Below are 26301 nucleotides of genomic sequence, written 5' to 3' on the forward strand. Positions count from 1 at the left end.
CAGTGTCTTCAGCTAGCAAGATCTGCATCCCGGCAAGAGGCTTATCATCTTCAGGCTTCTGTTCCTGAACCAAGCATGAAGCTTCAGTTGATGCAGCAGCTTCCTGCACACAAGGAATAACAACATCTGGCAAACCTTGCTGCTGGCTGTTGTTCCTAGCAATCTCAGGACCAACTTGAGAAGACTCTGCTTGTGCATCTGAAACCTGGAGGTCTCTCAGAGTCATAAGGAGAGTGAACAGGCAAGACCCATGCACCGGTTTTCGCAGGACGAGATCGCAGCCCTGCTCCTTGAGCCTCCTCAGATCACTGGAAGGGGTCTTGATATCCTCCAGCAGAACAACTTTGCATGGGGCCTCATGCTTGATCCTGGCAAGTTTGGCCATCTCCTGGCAAATTTCCTCCAATCCACCACCGGACACGTCGATGACAACAAGGATACCAGGAGTCCCCCCAAGGCTGGCTCTCCTGGGACCAGTGCTGTTCCTCAACTGGTTCACCATTTCCTTGGAGCTGAAGCACCGGTCAGCTCCGCCGCAGTCAGCGGCAGCGGTGGCCATGCTATTGCTCTGCACCTTCTCCAAGGTGGAACCGATGAACTCGGCTTGCCGGACCAGCCAGACCTTGACCCCGATGCTCTCCATCCATGTCTGCAGGATCCTCCTGGTTTCAGACCCATGAACGTAGAGAACGCAGTGCACGCCCTTGAAGCTGCTGGCTTCTTGAAACGCTGAGGCTCTGAAATTGGAGCCGTTCAGTGTGCCTGCTGATGGAACTGCCGGTCCTTCTTCTATGTCTTGAGGCTGTTGCACTTGCACCTCGCTCATCTTCAGCAGCACGTTAAACGCGAAGCATGTCCCTCTTTCCCCGGGCTCTTTGTCCTTGATGCTAATCTCTCCTCCCATCAAGCGTACCTGTGATCATGAAGACCAACATAATAAATCAGCCAAGACCAAAAATTTATTTACAAAGAAAATGAACAGGATTTGTTTATATATATTTGATTTGAGTAGTAACTTACAAAGGACTGCACGATTCCGAGCCCCAAACCTGTGCCGCCTTGGCCATTGTTCACCTGAACATAGTTCTCAAACACAGACAGCCTCTTCTCCTTGGGGATCCCAATGCCGGTATCAACCACTTCAAAGTAAAACTCAACCACAGATTGGGGTCATTCTGCACATGATCCTGGCCATCAGGATCCTCCCTTCCTCTGAACAAGCGTGCCAATGAACCGCCGCCGCCGCTGCGCCTTGGGTGCGCAAACCTTGACGGAGCGCTGCGCCGCTTCCGGCGATCGGCCGGGTCGCCCAGCCCCGGAGGAGGACGTGGCCATCGTCGGTGAACTTGAGCGCGTTGCCGAGCAGGTTGTCCAGGATCTGCTTGAGGCGCTTGCTGTCCCCGAGGACGGCCGCGCATCGCAGGACCGAGAAGTCGCAGGGGTCCCAGATCACCTCGATTCCTCGCCGGACGCCCGTCACGTTGGCCATGTCCACCGACTCCTGCAGGACGTCGGCCATGCTGAATTCGGCTTCCTCCAGCCACCGCTGGATTCAGGTTCTTTGCCGAGTGTTTGAGGCATTCGGCAAAGGTCAAATTGCACTTAACAAAGTCTTTGTCGAGTGCGGCACTTAGCAAAGAACACACGGAAAAAAAATTGATCGGCAAAGCTCTCTTTGCCGAGTGTCTTTTATCGGGCACTCGACGAAGGCTTTGCCGAGAGCTCCTGGGGCACTCGACAAAGAAAAGCGACCGTCACGGCGCCGGCCCCGTTGACGGTCGCTTTGCCGAGTGCCAACCCTACAGGCACTCGGCAAAGATTTTTTATTTTTTTTAAAAAAAATTCTTTGCTGAGTGCCCTCTATCCGGCTCTCGGCAAAGATGTTTTTTTTTCTAAAAATTCTTTGTCGAGTGCCCCTTTGCCGGTGCTCGGCAAAGTTTGATTTTTTTTTAAAAAAAAATCTTTGCCGAGTGCCCTCTGGCCGGCACTCGGCAAAGTTTGATTTTATTTTAAAAAAAAATTCTTTGCCGACTGCCCTCTGGCCAGCACTCGGCAGAGTGCCATGGTCATGACACTCGATAAAGCTGAAAAAATGGTTTTCCAAGCGCCCATTTTTCCTACTTTGCAGAGTGCTGTGACCATGGCATTCGACAACGGAGTCCTTTGCCGAGTGCAACACTCGGCAAAGTGACTCAAAACGGCAATTTTTATTTTTTTTACATTCCATCATGATAAATAAATTCATACAAACATATATCACATATATATCTCATCCATCACATATATATCTAATCCATCCACACATTCATCCGCACATATCACATCCATCACAATATATATCACATATATAATAATAAGTGCTCAAGTCCATCTAAATAAATCCACAAGTCCATCAAAGTCCACAAGTGCATCACAAGTATATCACAAGTCCATCACCAAATGAACAACAAATAAAAAAATACAACATGCACTCATCTCGGCCACTGCGAGCCCAACTCTATCATTCAGAGGTGCATGAGGTGGATTATTCGAACCACCGTCAGATGAGGACTGCACAAAGGAGAAAAGATTGCATGTGAGACAAGATTATTTGGATAGCTAATCTAGGAAGGTAGAGGCCATACAAGCAAAGCACAAGCGAAAGTAAAAAAACTTTCATACTCACAGGAGTAGCTGGAGCTGCAGGACGCGGAGGCGGAGGTGGAACCAATAGTCCAGGTGGCAGAGATAAGCCCACACGTTGCCCAAGCCCTTGTAGGAACTTCGTAATGTCCGTCAGCCTCTGCGCCTGGGCCTGCCGCTCGGCCAGCTCGGCCTCCCGCTTAGCCCGCTCGACCTCCAGTTGGGCCGCCATCCTCTGGTGCCCGGCCTCCAGCTCCTGACGTTGTCTCATTTCTTGTTCCAGCGGGGCCTGCAATATTTTACTCCACTGTTTCAGTAATGCAAAGCTAATTAAGGTGTGTAAAGATCAATGTATGACGAGTAAAACAGGAATAACCTCGAGTGTGTCAACCTGGTGCTGTGTAGCGGTCGGTCGTGTACGAATGGCTGGACTCTCGCTCGTGCTCCGTGCTCGGATCTAGGAGAGAGAGGGAGTAGAGGTCGTGTCGATGATGCCATCGCCAAGCCAGAACCGCTCATGCTTCTTGCCTTGCCCCACCCTCATGACGGCCTCTCCATCGAAGTCCTGGGTGCTCGGATCATGGTCTGACCCATGGAGCGACCTCGCCACCTCAGTGTACTCACTGATGTGGGAGTGGACGCTCAAGTTCGTGTATGCCTCGGGCGGGTCCTCTAGGTTGAAGGAGACGTCGGACGTCGTCTTGCCTTTGTAGGCCATACACCATGCCTAAAAGTCCGAGCAAGCCTGGCCACTATATGACGCCGACTACGAGAAAGACAGCATAATGATTACAAATCAAGCAGAACTGAGTGTCACAATAGATAAATGAATTCACGTACCCATGCTTGTTTGTATCCAGCGAGGCTGCGGCTGCCTTGATGGTGTGCTGGACCTTGCATCTGCAAACGACGGTCCCGGGCATCCCTATGCATCTTGAGGTACTCCTCCGTGAACCACCTCTCCACCATCATCGCCCAGCACTCGGGATACGCTTGGCACCACCAGGGAATCATCTACACGTCATCAAGTATTGGACATATAAGAAGATCAAATTAAACCAACTTAATCTCAAAACAAATCAATATTGATGTTCTTCATTTACCTCAAGGTACTGCTCTCGGGTCAGCTGCATCTCTCTTACGTCTTTCTTGGGTTTCCTCTCTTCAAGTTTCGACCCATAGTAGGTTACGATGGCTTAGATGCGCGCCTCGTGATGCATGTCGGTGACGAGTTTTTTACAGGCTTTGGTAGTCAGCTGCTCCGCTCTGACCTCAAATCCCTCGCATCTGTAATAAGTCTATATACAAAAGCGATGTATCCATTCATTATTTCAAGAAAAGTCCAATGAATGCGATGTATTGAGCAATGTTGTGCGAGTGAGACTTACCCAAAACTCTGCCTTCACCCGCGCCGCCTTGTTAGGGTACTCCACATCGAGGGCGACGACATAGTGGTCAAACGAGTAGGCCGGCTCCATCTTCGATGTGTACGTGACAACGCTGGGGAAGTGTTGCTTGCACAGACAACCCAGGATGCCGTTGACTAGCCATGCGCTACCACCTGACACAACCACCTCAGTTCCTGCACAAGTGATTAAGAAAAATTATTAGTTTTTTTCATCATATCATATGAAGTAGTGGTGATAACATATAAAGTTACTTACTTTTGCCCTTTGGGGCGAATCACTGGGCGTTGGTGAGGAAGCGAAACCTGTGGGAGGCTCGTGGGACCTCGCAAGTAGTCACTCGAAGAGGAGTCAGAGGAAGCGGAACCCATGCCTGCCGCCTTGCACTCGTCGTCCTCGTGCGGCCCCTCCTCCTCGTCTGTCTACCGAACCAGCTCCTCGTCCAACTTGTCCACGGGCGCCACCTCCTCCTCATGCGGCGTGGGAGGAGATTGCCCCCTCTTGCGGCTGGCAGTCCTTCTCCTCCTCCTCCTATCCGATCCCTCCGCCGCCCCCTCCGCCTCCTCTTGTAGCCGCCGTGGTCTTTGGTAAATCAAGTTCACGGACCTATAACGGTCGCCCGCCATCTTTGTTCAATCACCTGCAATAAAAAAGAAAAACAAGACGTAATTAGAAATAGGTGCAAAAATGAACAAAACATAATTACAAAAAATAATGTATTAGAAATATATGCAAAAATGAACAAAACATAGTATTACATGTATTAGAAATAATCTTCATGATTGAGATTAGCTGGATCATAGGTCTCGTCATCACTATCAACATTGTCCAACTCATCAACACTATCCGAAGGAGGAATATTGTCTTCATTGTCATTGCCTAAACGTAATCGCTCAAGCATTTATATGTCCTTTAGATTTCGCACCTCGTCTCCAGCGTCCTCATCATCATCCCTTTCATTGTCTACTTTCATTCCTATCTCTTCGGTTAAGTCTATGTCAAACCTCCCTTGTAGCCCCTCTTCTTGATAGAACTCTCCATCATATGTGTTTGGGTTGAAGTTGTAATCTTCATTGTTTGGGACAGGTAGTTTACTGTGTGGCGATACCTTGTGCACAATAGACCAACCCTTAAGATGCTCGGCGTCTTTGCACGTGTATGACTTATAATAAACCTGGATGGCCTGTTGAGCCACAATGTAGACATCTTTTCCTAGATAGACGGAATCCTGTCGAATCTCGACTAGCCCAAGCTTAGGGGTCCATCTCGTTACTCCAGGATGAAACAGTGGCATTTGAATATGACAGGAGTAAGAGGTTTGGAACCATAGAATGATAGTTCATAGATTTCTTCAATTCTTCCATAATAGTTGAGTCCATTAGTGCCGAGCGTAACAACTTCGTTGTTTGTGGTTTTTTGATTGGGCCGACTCTGCTCATAGCTTGCTGTGTGAAAACGATATCCATTCACGTCATAATCGGTAAATGACTTGACCCTAACAGCATAGTCGTTTGCAACCTGTTTCAGCTCGTCACTAATAGGCGCATCAGTTTGGGCTTTCTGTTTGAACCAACAAATAAAATCGGGGCTCTCTGGTCCTGCACCCTTGAAAGCTCTAGTTTGGTTTTGGTGAATTGATGAAACCCTAAGTGCTAACCTAGTTTATCAAGTGATCATGAGATAGGTAGCACACTCCAAGTGGTGAAGCAACTGAAGATCATAGCATGATGATGATGATACCATGGTGATGATCAAGTGCTTGGACTTGGAAAGAAGAAAGAGAAAAACAAAAAGCTCAAGGCAAAGATATAAACCATAGGAGCTATTTTGCTTTGGTGATCAAGACACTTAGAGAGTGTGATCACATTTAGGTTTGATAGTCGTCCTATTAAGAGGGGTAAAACTCGTATCGGAATGCGGTTATCAAAGTGCCACTAGATGCTCTAACTCATTACATATGTATTTTGGATCTAGTGGAATGCTAACACCTTTGAAAATGTTTGTGAAAATATGCTAACGCATGTGCACAAGGTGATACACTTGGTGGTTGGCACATTTGAGCAAGGGTGAAGAAGTTAGAAGTAAAAAGGAGTTAGACTCGCTGGTCACAAGGTGACCAGACGCTGGTCTTAGGCAGACCGGCGTGTTCGGTCAGTTGTTACAGCGAAGATGCTGGCGTCGATCAAACGACTGGATGCTGGGTCGCTCAGTGACCGGACGCTGGCGAGGTGTGTCTGGTCCTATTGTCGGGCAGCACACAGAGGCTAGGGTCTCTGACCGGACGATGGAAGGGTCCGGTCGTGCATGACCGTACACGTCCAGTGGGCGAAAAGCGTTTCTAAAACCTTACAAGAAATGAACGGACGCTGGTGGCTCAGCGTCTGATCAGTTATAGCGCAGTGTCCGGTCAACTCAAGTGACCATTGAGTTCGGGACACGTGGCTGTCGTCAGGCGACCGGACGCTGAGGTCCAGCGTCCGATCAACATGACCAGAGCGTCTGGTCAGCCCGTGTTGTGCCCAGTGAAGGGGTACAACGGCTCTATTTCATGGGGACTTCTATTTAAGCCCCATGGCCGGTTGAAGCTTATAACTTTTGGCAATTTTCATTGATATAGCAACCTTGTGAGCTTAGCCAAAGCCCTCTCACTCATCTCCATCATTGATTCATCATCTTTGTGAGATTGGGAGTGAATCCAAGTGCATTGCTTGAGTATTTGCATCTAGAGGCACTTGGTGTTCGTGTTTCGCTGCGGATTTCGCTTGTTACTCTTGGTGGTTGCCACCACCTAGACGACTTGGAGCAGCGAAGATCGTCGAGTGGAGGTTGGTGATTGTCTCCGGCTCCGATCGTGGTGATTATGAGGGGTTCTTGACCTTTCCCCGATGAAAAGCCAAAAGATACTCTAGAGGATTGCTCGTGGCTTGTGTGATCCTCATCTTGTGTTGGTTGTGCGACACCCTATTGAGGGTTTGGCGTATGAAGCCAATTAGCGCGTGAACCTCCAAGTGAGTGAATCGCCACAACGAGAACTAGCTTGCCGGCAAGCAAGTGAACCTCGGTAAAAATCATTGTGTTCATCATTGATTCTGAGGTGTTTGGTCTTTATTGTTATTCATCCTTGTGATTGATTGGTTTCTTCATCTACACGGCGGTATAACCTTCTTGATCACTCTCATTATATTATCGCAAACTAGTTGTCAAGATCTTTAGTGTAGCTAGTTGTGAGAGCTTGCTTGCTTGGTTGGTGTAGCTCTTTAGTTAGTCTTTGAGAGCACACTAATGTAGAGTAGTATCATATCTATTGTGTGAATAGATACTATCTAAACTAAAATTGTGGTAGGTGGCTTGCATTTTGAGTAGGCTAGCGCAACACTTGCTTCGCCTCATAATTTTCTAACTACTTTGTTAAGTGTTGTTGTAGAAATTTTATTAGTCTATTTACCCCCCTCTCTAGCCATTAGGACCTTTCAATTGGTATCGGAGTAGAGGTCACCATGATTTGAGGCTTAACAACCTTCGGTGTAAAAATGGCTCAAATCAACAACACCAAGAAGCCACCCTAATTTGATAGCATAAATTATCCTTATTGGAAGTCAAAGATGACCACACACATCAAGTCAATTAATAGAAAGGTGTGGAAGGTGGTAGAAACCAAAATTGAGATTGGTGAAGATTGGTGATCTGGAGAATCCCACCGTGGTCGAAGAAGTGCTTCTCCAAAACAATGACATTGCTCTAAGCGCTATTCATGATGCAATTGATGAAAGAACATTTGAGCAAATCAAGAATATTGAGATGGCACATGAAGCTTAGAAGAAGTTGAAAGAATCATTTAATGGCACTCAAGCCGTAAAATGTGCTAAGGCATACATCCTCAAAGAGAAGTTTGCAAGCTTCAAGATGAAGGAGGATGAGAGTGTGTCGGAGATGTTTCATAGGCTTCAAGTGCTTATCAATGATCTCAAAGCACTTGGAGAAGAGGTGAAGGACAAGGACTTCTCCCATAAGTTCTTGAGATGCTTACCTTCAAGATTTGGCACATTGGTCACTATTCTAGTAAGGAGTGGTTTGGACACCATGACACCAAACCAAGTGTTGGGAGATATCATGACCGATGACACATATAGAGATGAAGATGAGAAGGAAGAAAAGAAGGAAAAGAAATATGAGAAGGATGACAAGAAGAAGAGCATGGCATTCAAAGCCACATCATCGAAGAGCAAAGCTAAGCAAGAAACATCAAGTGAAGAAGATGAATCTTAGGATGATGATGATGAGAAGATGGCTCTCTTTGTCAAGAGATTTGGCAAGTTCATGGTGAAGAAGGGCTATCGTGCTAGAATAAAGAAGTCTTCATCCAAGAATAAAGAAGAGTTAAGAAGGTGCTTCAAGTGTGGAAGCAAAGATCATCTTGTTGCTCAATGCCCATACAATAGCGACAATGATGATGACAACAAGAAAAACAAGAAGAATGACAAGAAGGAAAAGAAAGGGAAGGACAAGATGGCATTCAAGAAGAAGAAGGACAAGATGGCATTCAAGAAGAAGAAGGGTGGTTCATATGTTGTCACTTGGGATAGTGATGCTTCCTCAAGTGATGATGATGATGATAGTGATGATAACAAGACCACCAAGAAGAAGGTTCTTGCAAGCATTGCTATTAATGAGAAGCCTTCTCTCTTCGAATCTTCATCATGCTTCATGGCTAAGGCCACTAAGGTACAATCTTGTGATGATAAAAGTGATGAAGAACATGATGATGAAAATGAACATGAAAATGATAGTGATAGTGATAATGATGAACCCACTAAAGATGAACTATTTGACATGCTAGAAGATGCTAAAGAACACTTTGACATCAAAAGAAGGGAATGCAAATGCTTGCATAAGGAACTAGTAGCCCTTAAGCAAGCCTTTGATGAGCTCAATGCATCTCATAAGAGGCTAGAGGAAGCCCATGAGAAGCTTGGCAAAGCTCACAAAAAGCTTGAAAAGGCTTATTCATCTTTGCTTGATGAGCAAAATAAAAAGAAGCATGTTGAAACTTACAATGTAGGTTTAACTTGTGATATAATTGGTGAATCACTATCCATGCCTATCATTGTTGCTCCTACTAACCCTTCTTGTAGCACCTCCACCTCTACCTCATCTAGTAGTGATGGTCTCACTTGTGACACCTCACTAGTGGTTGAGAATGAGAACCTCAAGAAGGAGGTCAATAAGCTCACTCACACCTTAGCTAAAGATTATGGTGGTGAGGACCGCTTGCTTATGTGCTTGGATAGCCAAAGAGCTTCTCTCTATAAAGAGGGATTGGGCTATACCCCCAAGAAAGGCAAAGCGGCCTTTGCTCCTCACAAGACTAGTTTTGTGAAGAACAATGGTCGGTTTTGCACTAGTTGCAAGCAAGTGGGTCATAAGGAGCATGAATGCAAAAATAAGAGCAAAAATGCTAATGTATCCTTCATAAAGCTTGATTCATGCTATATGCTTACTAAGGGTACAAATGGTGTGAAGGCTAAGTTCATTGGTAAACCATAGATGAGCTCAAAGAAGAAAGCCATTTGGGTACCAAAGAGCTTAGTGACTAACCTTCAAGGACCCAAGCAAGTTTGGGTACCTAAAAAGAATTGATCTTCTTTTGTAGGTTAATTACAAAGCCGGAGGAAGGTATTGGGTTCTTGATAGTGGGTGCACTCAACACATGACCGGTGATGCAAGAATGTTCAACTCAATCAACACCAATGGCAATGATGGTTATGATAGTATCACATTTGGTGACAATGGCAAAGGCAAGGTTAAAAGGCTTGGTAAGATTGCAATATCCAATGACATGAGCATATCCAATGTGTTGCTAGTAGATAGCTTGAACTTTAATTTGCTATCCATGGCTCAATTATATGATCTTGGATTCAAATGTATATTTGGGGTAGATGATGTAGAGATCATAAGTGTAGATGGCTCTAATTTGATCTTCAAAGGATTTAGATATGAGAATCTATACTTGGTTGATTTCAATGCTAGTGAAGCTAAATTATCTATATGCTTGTTCACTAAGTCTAGCATGGGTTGGTTATGGCATAGAAGGCTTGGTCTTGTTGGAATGAAACAATTGAATAGATTGGTTAAGCATGACTTAGTTAGAGGCTTGAAAGATGTTGTGTTTGAGAAGGATAAACTTTGTAGCTCTTGTCAAGCCGGCAAACAAGTTGGAAACACCCATCCAAAGAAAAGCATGATGAGCACTAGTAAAGCATTTGAGTTATTGCACATGGATTTGTTTGGGCCAACATAATACACTAGTATCGGTGGTAACAAATATGGCTTTGTGATAGTGGATGATTACACTATATACACATGGGTATTCTTTCTAGTGGACAAAAGTGATGTATTTGCAACATTCAAATCATTTGTCAAAGGCATTCACAATGAGTTTGAAACAACCATCAAGAGAGTTAGAAGTGACAATGGTAGTGAATTCAAGAACACTAGAATTGATGAGTTATGTGATGAATTTGGAATTAGACATTAATTTTTGGCCAAGTACACACCTCAATCAAATGGCCTTGTTGAGAGGAAGAATAGAACACTCATTGATATGGCAAGGTCTATGCTTAGTGAGTACAATGTGAGTCAATCTTTTTGGGCCAAAGCTATCACATGACTTGCTATAGTAGCAACCGCCTCTATTGTCACCGATTGAAAGAGAAGACACCATATGAGCTCTTGAATGGTAGAAAGCCTAATGTTGCATATTTTTGGGTCTTTGGTTGCAAATGCCATATCTTGAAGAAAGGCACAAGATTGGACAAGTTTGACAAGAAATATGATGAAGGAATCCTACTTGGTTATTCCACTACAAGCAAAGCATATAGAGTTTGGAATTTGAATAGTGGTACTCTTGAGGAAATTCATGATGTTGAATTTGATGAAACCAAGGGTTCACAAGTAGAGAATGAGAACTTGGAAGATGTTAGAGGCATTCAACTTTCAAATGCCATGAAGAACATGGATATTGGTGAATTAAGGCCTAGGCAAGTGAATGATGATGAAGATGATCAAGTGCAAGTGCTCTCTAACTCAAATGTGCAAGATGATACAAATCAAGTTAGTGCAAGTGGATCTCATGATAATGAACAAGATCAAGTGGCTAGTACATCATCTCAATCCAATGATCAAGCAAGTACAAGCAATCAAGTTTCAATACTCCAATCAACCAATATTGCAAGAGATCATCCATTGGACACTATCATTGACGATATTTCTAGAGGTGTACAAACAAGATCAAGATTAGTATCATTTTGTGAACACTTCTCATTTGTGTCATCCATTGAACCAAAGAAGATAGATGAAGCATTGAAGGATGTTGATTGGGTTAATGCTATGCATAAAGAATTGAATAACTTCACAAGAAATCAAGTATGGGAGTTGGTAGAAAGACCAAAGGGACACAATGTGATTGGAACCAAATAGGTCTTTAGAAACAAGCAAGATCAAGATGGGATAGTAGTAAGGAACAAAGCAAGATTGGTAGCATAAGGCTATATACAAGTTGAAGGTCTTGACTTTGGAGAAACATATGCCCCGGTTGCTAGATTAGAAGCAATTAGAATCTTGCTAGCCTATGCTTGTGCCCACAACAAAAAAGCTCTATCAAATGGATGTTAAGAGTGCATTTCTCAATGGCTACATCAATGAAGAAGTATATATTGAGCAACCTCCCGGTTTTGAAGATGACAAGAAGCCCAACCATGTGTACAAATTGAAGAAAGCATTGTATGGCTTGAAGCAAGCACCTAGAGCATGGTATGAGAGATTGAGGGATTTCCTACTCTCTAAAGGGTTCACAATGGGCAAGGTTGACACCACTCTTTTCATCAAGAAGATTGGAAAAGATCTATTTGTATTGCAAATCTATGTTAATGATATCATATTTGGATCAACCAATCAAGATTTTTGTGATGCGTTTGGAAAGATGATGGCTAATGAGTTTGAGATGTCCATGATTGGAGAGTTGAGTTACTTCCTTGGTCTTCAAATCAAGCAATTGAAGAATGGTACATTTGTGAGTCAAGGCAAGTACATCAAGGACATGATCAAGAAGTTTGGAATGATTGATAGCTAAGTCATTAGCACACCAATGGGAACCAATGGCAACTTGGATAGTGATGCAAGTGGAAACATGGTGGATCAAAAGTTGTATCGGTCTATGATTGAAAGCCTACTCTATGTGACCGCATCAAGGTCGGATGTCATGTTTAGTGTATGCATGTGTGCAAGATTTCAAGCCTCACCAAGAGAAAGTCATTTAAAGGCTACAAAGAGAATATTGAGGTACTTGAAGGATACACCAAGTGTTGGTTTGTGGTATCCCAAAAGAGCAAAGTTTGAGCTAGTTGGTTACTCCGACTCAGATTATGCGGGATGCAAGGTTAAAAGGAAGAGCACCTCAGGCACATGTCAATTATTAGGAAGATCACTTGTTTCATGGTCATCAAAGAAGAAAAATAGTGTTGCATTATCAATCGTCGAAGCTGAATACATATCCGCCGGTAGTTGTTGTGCACAAATACTTTGGATGAAGGCCACTTTGAGTGACTTTGGAATCAAGTTCAAGAAAGTGCCATTGCTATGTGACAATGAGAGTGCAATCAAGTTGACCAACAATCTGGTTCAACATGCAAGAACAAAGCACATTGATGTCTGCCACCATTTCATAAGAGATCACCAATAAAAAGGGGACATTTGCATTGAGAGTGTAGGCACCGAAGATCAACTTGCCGATATATTCACCAAGCCATTGGATGAGAAAAGGTTTTGCAAGCTAAGGAATGAGTTGAACATATTGGATTTCTCATATATGTGTTGATGCACCCCCACTCATATGACATGCCTCTCCTTCAAGCTATTCAAGGTAAAAGTTGATTGGCATAACATACATCCTTGCTAAGGACATGTTTAGTGCATCTAGTCACATTTTCAATCCTTCTAGGACCTTCAAGTGGTTCAATTTTATTAGGCTCATTCATGAAAATCAAATGAATTTGATGTTTATATGGTATCACTATTGCTTCTATGCTTGACTTGATCTAGTGATGGCATATGACATGTTTGTGGGCTTGTAAACCTAGTGTTTAATCTAGAAAATGAACTCTAAGTGTTTAACTCAACATGGTACAAGATAACCCTTATTTGGAGGTGTGAAGAAGCTTGTCCTTGGATCAAACTGAGTTAAATATCTTTGGTGAATGATCTAGATTAGACCAAATTTGGGAAAATAATCCTCACCCCATTGATTGACATTGATAATCTCAACCCTACAAGTGGCACTATCTATATTTTAAGCCTTTGTGGTCATTGATGACAAAGGGAGAGAGAAACAAAGACATAAGTGACAAAGGGGAGAAATAGTGCACAAAGATAAGTGAAAAAATAGTGAAAGGGGAGAGAAATAAAGATACAAGTGATAGGGGAGATCTTGACATAAGGGGAGAAATATGACAAAGGAAAGAAATCAATTAAAATTTTGAGCACACAAGTAGGGGGAGCAAGCTCATAAACTTGTATGGTGCATTTGAATGTGCATTTCATATGTTTGCTTGCATGGCACAAGTTTTAAATTTAGTTATCCATGCTTGTGTGATGTATGCTAGTTGTAAGATTGTATGATGAAATGAAATCACTAGATGACTTTCATTCCAAGTAAGTTTTTACAATTGGTATCTTTTCGAAGTATGATTTCAAGTAGCATAAAGCTAACCATGGTGCTAAGGATGGTATAATGGTGCACTCCGATTAGTATCATGCTTCAAAGGTCCATCTTTTATACCTTAGCATCATTTGGTAGATATTGACTCCTATATTTCCTATCTAAGCATATGTGCAAGCTACAATCCAAACTCTTAGCATATATGTAGGGAGAGCAATTGCTACCATTTAGGGTTCATGAAACTTGTCCATATTCTTTTACACATGGGAAATATGCTTGGGCAAGCAACATGGATTCAATTGAATTTTATTTTATATTTTTGTATAAGGGTTGTCATCAATTACCAAAAAAGGGGAGATTGAAAGCTCTAGTTTGGTTTTGGTGAATTGATGAAACCCTAAGTGCTAACCTAGTTTATCAAGTGATCATGAGATAGGTAGCACACTCCAAGTGGTGAAGCAAATGAAGATCATAGCATGATGATGATGATACCATGGTGATGATCAAGTGCTTGGACTTGGAAAGAAGAAAGAGAAAAACAAAAAGCTCAAGGCAAAGGTATAAACCATAGGAGCTATTTTGTTTTGGTGATCAAGACACTTAGAGAGTGTGATCACATTTAGGTTTGATAGCCATACTATTAAGAGGGGTGAAACTCATATCAGAATGTGGTTATCAAAGTGCCACTAGAAGCTCTAACTCATTGCATATGCATTTAGGATCTAGTGGAATGCTAACACCCTTGAAAATGTTTGTGAAAATATACTAACACATGTGCACAAGGTGATACACTTGGTGGTTGGCATATTTGAGCAAGGGTGAAGAAGTTAGAAGTGAAAATGAGTTAGACTCACTGGTCACAAGGTGACCGGATGCTGGTCTCAGGCAGACCGGCGCGTCCGGTCAGTTGTTACAGCGAAGATGCTGGCGTCGGTCAAACGACCGGACACTGGGTCGCTCAGCGACCGGACGCTGGCGAGGTGTGTCCGATCCTATTATCGGGCAGCACTCAGAGGCTAGGGTCTCTGACCGGACGATGGAAGGGTCCGGTCGTGCATGACTGGACACGTCCGGTGGGCGAAAAGCGTTTCTGGAACCTTATTAGAAACGAACGGACGCTGGTGGCCAACGTCCGGTCAGTTATAGTGCAGCGTCCGGTCAACTCAAGTGACCATTGAGTTCGGGACACATGGCTGTCGTCGGGCGACCGGATGCTGAGGTCCAGCGTCCGGCAGTGTTTTCCTAAACGCTAAACAGTCGGTCACCTACCGTTTAGCCATTATTCGGTCAAAACGTCCCATTAAACGGGCTAAACGGTCAATTAAACGGGGTAAACGAGTGATTAAACGGAAACGGCGCACGACCATGTAGCGTTTACATGGTGTTTAAATGGGCTAAATGACCATTTAGGCGAACAGTGGCATCCGGTCAATATGACTGGAGCATCCGGTCAACATGACTGGAGCATCCGGTTAGCCCGTGTTGTGCCCAATGAAGGGGTACAACGGCTCTATTTCGTGGGGACTTCTATTTAAGCCCCATGGCCGGTTGAAGCTTATAGCTTTTGGCAATTTTTATTGACATAGCAACCTTGTGAGCTTAGCCAAAGCCCTCCCACTCATCTCCATCATTGATTCATCATCTTTGTGAGATTGGGAGTGAATCCAAGTGCATTGCTTGAGTGTTTGGATCTAGAGGCACTTGGTGTTTGTGTTTCGCTGCGGATTTCGCTTGTTACTCTTGGTGGTTGCCGCCACCTAGATGGCTTGGAGCAGCAAAGATCGTCGAGCGGAGGTTGGTGATTGTCTCCGGCTCCGATCGTGGTGATTGTGAGGGGTTCTTGACCTTTCCCCGGCGAAGAGCCAAAAGGTACTCTAGTGGATTGCTCGTAGCTTGTGTTATCCTCATCTTATGTTGGTTGTGCGGCACCCTATTGAGGGTTTTGCATGTGAAGCCAATTAGCGCGTGAACCTCCAAGTGAGTGAATCGCCACAACGAGGACTAGCTTGCCGGCAAGCAAGTGAACCTCGGTAAAAATCATTGTGTTCATCATTGATTCCGAGGTGATTGGTCTTCATTGTTATTCATCCTTGTGATTGATTGGTTCCTTCATCTACATTGCGGTATAACCTTCTTGATCACTCTCATTACATTACCGCAAACTAGTTGTCAAGCTCTTTAGTGTAGCTAGTTGTGAGAGCTTGCTTGCTTGGTTGGTGTAGCTCTTTAGTTAGCCTTTGAAAGCACACTAACGTAGAGTAGTATCATAGCTATTGTGTGAATAGATACTATCTAAACTAAAATTATGGTAGGTGGCTTGCATTTTGAGTAGGCTAGCACAACACTTGCTTCGCCTCATAATTGTCTAACTACTTTGTTAAGTGTTGTTGTAGAAATTTTATTAGGCTATTCACCCTCCTCTAGCCATTAGGACCTTTCAACCCTATGAAAGAAGGGTATCCTTTTCTTGCGGGGTAGGTTGCCTTGATCCATGCCAGGATTGATGAAGAAATTCCCTATACCAACGAGAAACAAGGGGGTTGGACGAAGAAACAAGGACATACGGTGAAATGAAACAAGTTCGTTCAGAACTTACCCAATGAACGGCTGCACCTCGATAAGGTTGGTCAACACATATAGCATGATATTGCGCCACTCTTCATTTTTCAATTGCTTAGTGGTCGATGCACTTGCGCTTCCGAGTTGCCCTTGGAAAAGGCTGAGGTTTGATTCATTTTTGCCAGTATTGTAATGAGGGGGTGGATCATAAACGCTAGGAAGGTTCTCAATGTAGTATTTCTCTGTGAAGTTCAACACCTCCTCTAGAATGTATGCTTACAAACCAGGACACATGTAGAGATGTCCTGGTTTATAAGCATCGTACATGACAACGTGCATGAAATCTTCTGAAATTTTTATCATAGCCTCCACATACGATATCACGACATCTCAACAAGTTTCATGATTTTCGGACTTCGTTTGCTTTTTATAGAATTTAAAAACACTTCACATGCAAGTTCACGGTCATGTTTCGTGAACAAGATATCTAAAATTTTGGGTCTATTCCTGGATACGGCCTCACACTACACTCACTAACATGACTATCAATTTTTGAATCATTAAATTTCATTATTCGTACCACGTGCAGTTCAAATTTATATTTTTCGAAAAAAATCAAGTAAACAAAATAAAGTAACTAAATATATCAAAAAGCCAAAAAAATCCTCAAATTCTAACGAGGAGTTTCTGGTACTTTAGAAGGGCTGCACAAAAAATTTGGAGGCCAAAAACAAAAAAAAATAAAAAAACTTTGCCAAGTGTCGAGGCATGGCACTCGGCAAAGGGGGTCTTTGCCGAGTGCCTTCACAGGGGCACTCGATAAAGGTAATTCAAAAAAATATATAATTTTTTTAATTCCTCTCTTTGCGGAGTGCCGAAGCTGTTAGGCACTCGGCAAAGACATTTCGAAAAAAAATATTGAATCTTTGCCGAGCGCCGTGTCAGGAGCACTCAGCAAAGTATTTTCTAAAAAAAATCTTTGCCGAGTGCCTAACAGCAGGCACTCGGCAAAGAAGGACGTGGCCGAACACCATTACGCGGGACAGCCTATGCCGAGTGCTGAGATTTTGCCGAGAGCCTGGCACTCGGTAAAGAGGTCCTTTGCCGAGTGCCCTTTTTTGCCGAGTGCCCGGCACTCGGCAAAAAATTCTTTACCGAGTGTAATTCTTTGCCGAGTGCCGCACTTGACAAAGAAGGTCTTTGCCGAGTGCTTGATTTTTTACACTCGGCAAAGCAGTTTGCACTCGGCAAAGGCTTTGTTTCCTGTAGTGAGCTTCATCTTCCCCGACTCCACCTTGCTTGTGTCTAGGATCGAGTTCAGTATATCTACAGAAAACAAATCCATCATATCCATGACTGTCGATGTTTGATCACCGATAGCCTACCATGGGGGTCCCAGGGCAGTATGTTCGGGCTTCAGCGTGCGCGGAACTCGACGGTTAACGCAAGAGACAGTCAATTTATCCTGGTTCGAACCCCCGATCTTTGATCGAGTAATAGCCCTACGTCCAGTCGGCGTTAGCCTTTGTGTTGGATTGATTGTAAAGTGTTGTGTTGTTGAAAAGTCCCTGTCCCTAGGAATCCTGCCCTCCTTTATATAGTCAGGAGGTCAGAATCCTAGTCGGTTTACAATGAGAGTTCCTAGTAGGATTACAGAATAATACTTCTACTAAGATTATAGGGGACGAATCCTAGTTAGACTAGATCTTCTCCTCTCCTTGCAGGGTATCCCATGGGTCCCGCACCGACAAGCCCTCGAGCACTTCATGGTTGAGTTCTAGAAGCCTCATCTTGTTGCTTCAAGTCTTGTCGAGCAGGAACAAGCGTCATCCGAGTGCTTTCTTGAGCAAAACCGTGTAGCGCTTCATGAGATCTTCGCGTTGTGTGTACCTTTTTAAAGAAAAAAGTACTCCCATTTGGGTGTAGCCCTCGAGCCTCTTGCTATTTGGCACAAGGAGCTTGAGGGTCTTCTCTTGAAATCGCCCTGAATCTTCGTCGAAGGACTCCTGAGCGTATACCCGGGTTCTTTGTCAAAAAGAGCTCGGATATAGCTATTTCCGTGTTCTTTTTGTCATGTGGCCTTGAAGTGGTCTGTCTTGAAGAAGTCTTTAGAGTGACATGTGCTTTTTTGAAGGAAAAAGTGCACTCACTGAGTGTAGCCCCCGAGCCTCTTGCTATTTGGAACAAAAAGTTGGAGGGTCTTGAATCTTATGCTGTTCAAAAGAGCTGAAAATCTTCTCCTGTTGCAGCCCCCGACCGTATATCCGGGTTCTTTTATTCAAAAAGAACTAGGGTGCTGGGTCTTGGCATATTTTATGGCGGTTTGCTGTTGTCAGATGTGGTTGTTTGGTAGTGGTTGAGTGTAAATGTTGTTTGCTCATGAGTTGTATAGTGTTGGTATATCCTTTCGAATATGCTTGTCCTTGAATATTGTTCCTTCACGCCTGAGTCCTCTTTCATTGAATTCTGTCTTTTCACTGTGTCCTTTGTTAGGTTTGTTCCACTGGTGCTCCTGGTCCATGTGCACCGCTTCTTTGGCTTATAAGTATCCTCCTCTTGTGCTGTTTTGATTCATCGAGCATTTTTGCGCGTGGTCTGAAATCTCCATAGTCATGAATATGATAGTTACTGAAGTAGAGCAGCCCCCGGGCGTATTTTGTAGTTCTTGTGTATCTTGCCATAGATGAAGGGAGTCTTGTGATAGTAATTAGAGGTAGGCTAATCCCGCAGCAGCATTGTACTTGGAAGTACGTGGCGGTAGTTGGAGGGAGTCTTGTGATGTGGGATGCGATCCTTCATCTGACAGTTCTGGGTTGATCCTCGTCGCCTGCTCTAAGACTGTCCGGTGCAGATCAACACCATATCCAACATCACATCGGACTTGGGTAGACAAATGCCTGCCGGCCTTCTCTGCTCCATGTTGTCCCGTCGTGCTGCTGATTTCTGCCTTGGATGCACTACGTCCGTCCTTCAAAGAAAACAGTGTAGCCGAGGGTGGTTTGTCCTACCGAGTAGCAATTTGGAACACATAGTCGTTCCAGAGTCTAGCCGTGTTTGGGTTCCTCTTTTCTACTTTGCTTGTCGTAGTACTGAGTTCGTTGGGTCTTGTAAGATGTGTAATCTTCTATTTTTTGAAACCATTTGTAATGGAAAGAATCTTGTCTTCTGAGTTGTCATTCTTTATTCTCCTGATGTCCCGGTTGTTGATGAAATTTCTGAGTTCTTTCTGTAAGGACTGGGTTGTTGCGCTTCTTGTGAGGTAACCCTTCTTTGCTTTGTTGTTGATGAGTTCTTTTTGCAGTAATATGAAAACTCTACCGTGGTGTTGGGTGGATAAGTCTGAAATCCGCCCGTTGAACTGTACCGTTGTGTGGATTTGAGCCGTCCATCATTTTAGCTGCGTCGTTAAATGGACCATTGCGTCCTTCTGCCGTATTAAAATGGGCCTGGTGGGCCACGTTTTTACTGGTATAAAATCTATTTAAAGGTCTTTCTTCTCCCTTTCTTTGGTACCTTGCCTTTGCCTTGAAACCCTAGTCTCCAAACTTTTGCCGCCGCCATTGTTGTCGTCATCTGAGCGCTGCCATCTAAGCCTTCCCAATTCTTAGTGCCCCATTGCCTTTGCTAGTATATGGGTAGGAAGAAGTCGGCGAGTAAGTCCCAGGCGATGTTTGTCGACAAGGAAGCATCGCTCTCCGTTATCGAGAATCAAGAATTCATGGCGATGAGGGCTGCTTAAAAGATCTGGCCAGCTCCAACAACAACTGAGGATCGCTTTGCGAGCTCGTTAGCGATGGTTTGATTCAGAGCAAGGGTATCGCTGATTGGAGAGCTCTAGGCGAGCACCGGGTCCCTGCTCTAAGTCCTGGTGAGATTATTCTTTTCATCTCCTTTATCCGTGTTGGTCTCTGCCTTCCTGCTTCTGCCTTTCTTTACCGATTTCTTAACTATTTTGGTATTAGCCTGAACCACCTTGCTCCCAATGCTGTCCTTCATCTTTCCATTTTCATTCATCTTTGTGAAACCTTCCTTAGAATTCCTCCTTCTCTTTCCCTCTTTCGTTACTTTTTCCGCCTGAAGCCCCAACCCCACCGCGATGACACCAATGTTCTTGGTGGCTGCGGGATTCAGTTTCGCCAGGGTCTTAAGAGCAAGTTCTTTGACTATGACCTAGTTGATTCTGTAAGGGATTAACGTGCTGACTGGTTTTATGCTGCCAACTTGATTCCTCCTCTTTCCGTTCACTCTGGCTCTGGTCCCTTGGTTAATGACTGATGGGAAAAAAACCCTGTGACAACTGCTGAACTCCAGACGATCAAGCCCTTGAGTTAACTGATGAGGAGGTGCTTGAGCATCTTTAGAATATGCTGAAAGGAGTAAGCGTCGTCCCGCTTGCTGTCCTTGAGTACAGTGCTAACAACCCACCCCTGCTGTGAGTTGTTCTTTTCTTTATGTGGGTACTTTTGATTCTCTTTCGTTGTATCTACTTTTGCTTAATCTTCCTTGTCTTGTTGTTTTACTTTTTATAGGAATTGGGGCATAATTTCACTGATCCAATTCCCCTTGATGATCTCCCTGCAAATGTGGAGGCTGGGGGTAGTCTTGCTGGGGCGTCCTTGACCAGTAAGTTTCAAACTACCATGATGCTTTCTGGTGTTTCTTCCGCATTTTCTGACATATATGAAGAGTATGTTCCTCATCTAGTTCCTCGAGCTCCATGTACTTTCAGAAAGAGGGGTCGAGCGGATAGTTCTTCTTCTGCTCCATCTACTGCCAAGAAGTCTCACCAGTCGAATACTCGCCTAGGTACTCCAGTTGTAGCTAGCATGCTCTTAGGTGAGCATATTAATACGCTCTGCCCTTTTGTTGTTTGTTTTTATCTTTGATCGAGTACTTTTGTCCTTTTTCAGCTGGCGCTATGGTGGCCTTGGTCGAGAGTGAAGAAGAAGAGGATGATGATGCTGCTCTCATTACTCGTTGGTGAGTTCTTTTCTTGTTTTCTTGTTGTTGAACTCCTCTTTTTGTTTTGACTTTGGTCTTGTTCTCTTGTAGCAAGCGGACATCGGGTTCGAGTTCTTCTAGGGCTCCTGTACCGGCCGCACCGCTCATGTCGCAGGGTGGTGGCGATGTTTTTGCTGCCGTGGTTCCCCCTGCGAGGTCTTCTTTTGGCTTTATTAAGAAGAAGATAGCTGAGTGAGTGAATTCTGGTTTTATTTCTCTACTTTTGTTCTCCTTTTTTCTTATTCTTATTGATGAGTTTCCTTGTCAACTTTCAGGCCTTCGTCTTCCTTGAGCCTCTAGTCGACTTCTTGTCAAACCTCTAGTGCACCCTTGCGTACTGAGTCTCAGGACTTGGAACGCACGGTCGCCGATGTGGCTGTGAGGGGGACAGAGTCCGCAGCTGTTGATTTGTCGACTCCTGAGGTGACGGTGACCATGGTGGTGGGTTCATCTGAGGGATTGGCCGTGGCTTCCTAGGAGATTGCCCTGGTCGTGACTTCTTCGCCTCAGTCGGCTTTTCCCTCTCCTCTTCTTGCTTCCGGTGGTCCGCCTTTGGCTGATGACATGGTGCAGCAATTTGATGCCACTCATCGATTGTCGGAGCTGATTGCCGCCTGGGGAAACTTGGCGACCTTCGCGACTTCTTTTGGAGAAAAGCTCCATGTAAGTTTTTTTGAACTTCTTTCTTTGGATGTTCGTTTTTCTCCTGTCCTTATTTCTTGTTTTTTCTCTCTTTCTTTTTGCTCAGTCTTTTTCTCATGATCATACCAGCTTCTTTTTCTCGTCTGAAATCGAGATAAAGTTGCCCTCCGAGGTGAGTACCCTGAAGGCAGAGCTTGACCTCTGTCGGGCCGAGTTGGAGATTGAGCGTCAAACGCATCAGAAGGAGGAGAAGGCTCTCCATGCCTGGGTAGTTGAGGTAGAAAAGCAGAGGGATGCAGCTGCCCAGGAGGCCATGAAGAAAGAGTGCCATGGTATCGCGAGTTCTTTTTTGCTTCCCTTTGTATTCAAATTTGCCTTTCTGCTGACTTGTCTTTTGTTGCTTGGTCTAGCTCTCCGAGTTAAAAAGCAGAAGCTCTCGGAGGGTATCGAGGAGATGAAGACACTCGTTCATACTAGCCACAATAAGGCTGAGGAGGTAATTACTCAAGCTGAAGAAGAACTCGTGCTTGCTAGGTTGATTAGGCGTGGAGCTGACAGAGATCTTGTGTAGGCCCAAAAAACCGTTGAGGACTTGACTCGCAAGTTGGCAACGGCTACTGAGAACTAGAAAGCTTTGTGGAAGTCTTTTCGGTCAGTAGCTGACCTTCTCCAGACTCCAGCAGATGATGGTCATTCTTGGGCTCAGTTCATTCCCCAAGTGCCGACCCGTTTCTAGGAGTTCATGAAGCGGTGTGCCCATCTTTGTACCAGGAACGTTCTTGCCCAGGTCCGAGTTCTTTCTCCAGACTTTCCTTTGTCCAAGGTTGCTGATGAAGCCGAGAGCCAAGAGTATCTGGATGTTGTTGAGAAGCTGGAGCCTGAGGTCGATGATTTAGCCAGGAAGATTGTAGATAAACTTAACATTGATGTTTCTTCTCCTGATGACAATGCCTGATGTAATCGACCTTTGTATTCCAGCTTCTGTAACAAAACACTATACTTGAAAACTGAATGGAGATTCTTTATTTTTTGTTGATGTCTTCTTTGTCTGTATTTCTTTGTCTCATAAACAACTCGGTTTAGGTAAATCATTGTCTTGACAAACTTTCTTGATCTATTGAGTGCTTTTCTGGCTTTCGTTTGTGCCTTGTAAACAACTCGGTATATGTAGATTGATGTCTTGATTGACTTTCTTGATTTGTCGAGTGCTTGTCTAGCTTTTGTCTGTGACTTGTAAACAACTCGGTATAGACCGTTGTCTCAACAAACTTTGTGTTCTTGTTAGTACTAAAAAGACTTAGGACATCTCCAGCTTCTTCTTTTTGGAGTGTGGTCAGCATCTGGTCCTATCTCTGGTTGCAAAAACATCCTAGGATCGACAAGCCCCCGAGCACTTCATGGTTGAGTTCTGGAAGCCTCGTCTTGTTCTTTCAATTCTTGTTGAGTAGGAACAAGCGTCGTTCGAGTGCTTTCTTGAGCGAAACTATGTAGCGCTTCTTGGGATCTTTTGAGAGTAGTCCTCAAGCCTCTTGCTATTTGGAAGAAGGAGCTAGAGGGTCTTGTCTTGAAATTGCTCTGATTTATGCTCAGGCTTAGTTTCTATCATTTTGCTTTTTGGTTCGGGTGTTAGCTTATTAACTACCCTCATCGGCGGGCTCAAGCATCTTTTCAGCTCTTTTGCTCTCAGTTGGTATGCTCAGGCGTCTTTTCAGCCATTTTGCTTTTTGGTTCGGGTGTTAGCTTGTTAGCTACCCTCATCGATGGGCTTAAACATCTTTTCAGCTCCTTTGCTCTCGGCCGGTATGCTCAGGTGTCTTTTCAGCCATTTTGCTTTTTGTTTCAGGTGTTAGCTTATTAGCTACCCTCATCGGCAGGCTCAAGCATGTTTTCAGCTCTTTTGCTCTTGGCTGGTATGCTCAGGCATCTTTTCAGCCATTTTGCTTTTTGTTTCGGGTGTTAGCTTATTAGCTACCCTCATCGGCGGGCTCAATCATGTTTTCAGCTCTTTTGCTCTTGGCCGGTATGCTCAGGCGTCTTTTCAGCCATTTTGCTTTTTGTTTCGAGTGTTAGCTTATTAGCTACCCTCATCGGCGGGCTCAAGCATGTTTTCAGCTCTTTTGCTCTCGGACGGTATGCTCAGGCATCTTTTCAGCCATTTTGCTTTTTGGTGCTCATTGGAAACAACTCGAGGAAAGCCATAATAAGACATATGTTTGTTGAGTTAGAACCATCTTTATTGATCATGCATATTGATAGGTCATAATAGTACATATGTTGTTGATGATCATGAACATTGGTCTCTTGTGGCTTGTATATATATTTTCCCTTGAGTTGTTTTCATGCGTAGAATCTTCGTAGCTGGCTGATGTGCCATGTATTGTTGACTTCTTTTCCATCTTTAGTTATCAACTTGTATGTGCCCGGTCTGATGACTTTTGTGATGATAAAAGGACCTTCCCATGGACTGAGTAGTTTATGGCGTCCGTCGGTTTTTTGTATTCTTCTTAGTACTAGGTCTCTGACTTGTAATGATCGAGGCTGGGTATTCTTGTTGTAGTGGTGTCTTAACCCTTGGAGGTATCTTGCTGATTGAAGGGTAGCGTTTACTCTGACTTCTTTTGTATTGTCGAGCTCTAATCTTCGGGTTTGTTCTGCTTCTCCTTCATCATATTGTTCTATCCTTGGTGACGTCCAGATCAAGTCGGCAGGTAGTACGGCTTCTGATCCGTAAACCAGGAAGAAAGGTGAGTATTCGGTGGCTCTGCTTATTTGGGTTCGTAGCCCCCATATGACCTTGGGTAATTCTTCAATCCATTTTGATCCATAGTCTACTAGTTCTTCATACAATCTTGGTTTTAATCCGGCTCGTATGAGTCCGTTAGCCCTTTCGACCTCCGTTGGCCTCTGGATGTGCGACTGATGCGTAATCTATTCTAAAGCCATAGTCCTATGCCCAACTTTGGAATTCTATGGCTGTGAAGGGAGAACCCAAATCCGTGATGATTTGATTGGGCATGCCGAAGCGGTGCATAATGTCTTGGATGAACTCGACTGCTTTGGTTGCGCTGTATTTTATGAGTGGTTTGAATTCAATCCACTTGGTGAACTTATCAATTGCTACAAAGATGTACTCGAAACTGCCTTTTGCTTTCTTGAGAGGTCCTACTTGATCTAGCCCCTAGCAAGAGAAAGGACAAGCAGGTGGGATGCAGATGAGGTTGTGAGCTGGCACATGAGCTTGTCTTACGAACATTTGACAACTTTTGCATCTTCTAACGAGTTCTTCTGTGTCTTTCAAAGCGGTTGGCCAGTAGAAACTGGTGCGGAATGCTTTGCCAACTAGTGTTCTTGAAGCGGCATGATTTCCACAGCAACCCGAGTGTATTTCGTCTAGGATCTCTTTGCCCTCTTCAAATGAGACGCATTTTAGGAGTACTCCTAATGATGCAGCTCTTCTGTAGAGCTTGTCTCCTACTAGGACGTAATTCTTGCTTCTACGAACAACTCGGGTAGCTTCCTCTTTTTCTGCTGGCAACTTATTCTCTTTGATGTAATCAATAAAAACCTAGGTCCTTGAAGTGGTGATTACCAAAATCTGGGTGCCATTAGTTGAGATTTTAGGGGTTATCTCACTGGATTGTTTGATAGAGGGAGATGATAACTCCTCTATGAATACACCGGGTGGGACCTTCGCCCTGTCTGATCCAAGCTTGGCGAGGACGTCTGCCGCAACATTAGAATCATGTGGGACATGTAGAATTTCTAATCCTTGAAAATGTTTTTTGAGCTTTCATATTTCAGCATAGTAGGTGCCCATGTTTTCTTTGGTGCAGTCCCAATCTTTGTTGACTTGATTGATGACTACTGCTAAATCGTCGTATACGAGTAAACGCTTGATTCCGAGGGTAATTGCCACTCGTAGCCCGTGGATGAGGGCTTCATATTCTGCTTCATTGTTTGTAGCTTGCCATAGTATCTGAAGGACATACTTGAGTTGTTTTCCACCTGGAGAAATGAGGAGAACTGCCTACACCGGCTCTGCCTAGCTTGAGTGATCCATCAAAGTACATCTTCCAGTGATCAAGGATGGTATTTGACATAGGTTGTTGAATTTCTATCCACTTCGGCAACAAAATTAGCCAGGGCTTGAGATTTAATTGCCTTCCGTGGGGTGAAATCGATATTGAGAGCACCAAGTTCAACTGCCCACTTAGATATGCGCCCTGTTGCGTCTCTGTTGTGTAGGATGTCTCTGAGTGGGAAATCTGTCACCACGGTAATCTTGTGGCTTTCAAAATAGTGGCGAAGCTTGCGTGAAGTGATCAGGAGGGCGTAGAGTAGTTTTTGCACATGTGGGTA

General features: G+C 44.2%; 1 pseudogene; it reads right to left on the minus strand.

The window, feature by feature from the left end:
- Nucleotides 1-70: 70 nt before the first annotated feature.
- The window catches only part of LOC136531798 (probable histidine kinase 2), a 31985-nt pseudogene continuing 5754 nt past the window's right edge, over nucleotides 71-26301 (minus strand).

The sequence above is a fragment of the Miscanthus floridulus genome, unplaced genomic scaffold, assembly GCF_019320115.1.
Source record: "Miscanthus floridulus cultivar M001 unplaced genomic scaffold, ASM1932011v1 fs_443_2_3, whole genome shotgun sequence".
In the NCBI taxonomy this organism is placed as follows: Eukaryota; Viridiplantae; Streptophyta; class Magnoliopsida; order Poales; family Poaceae; genus Miscanthus; species Miscanthus floridulus.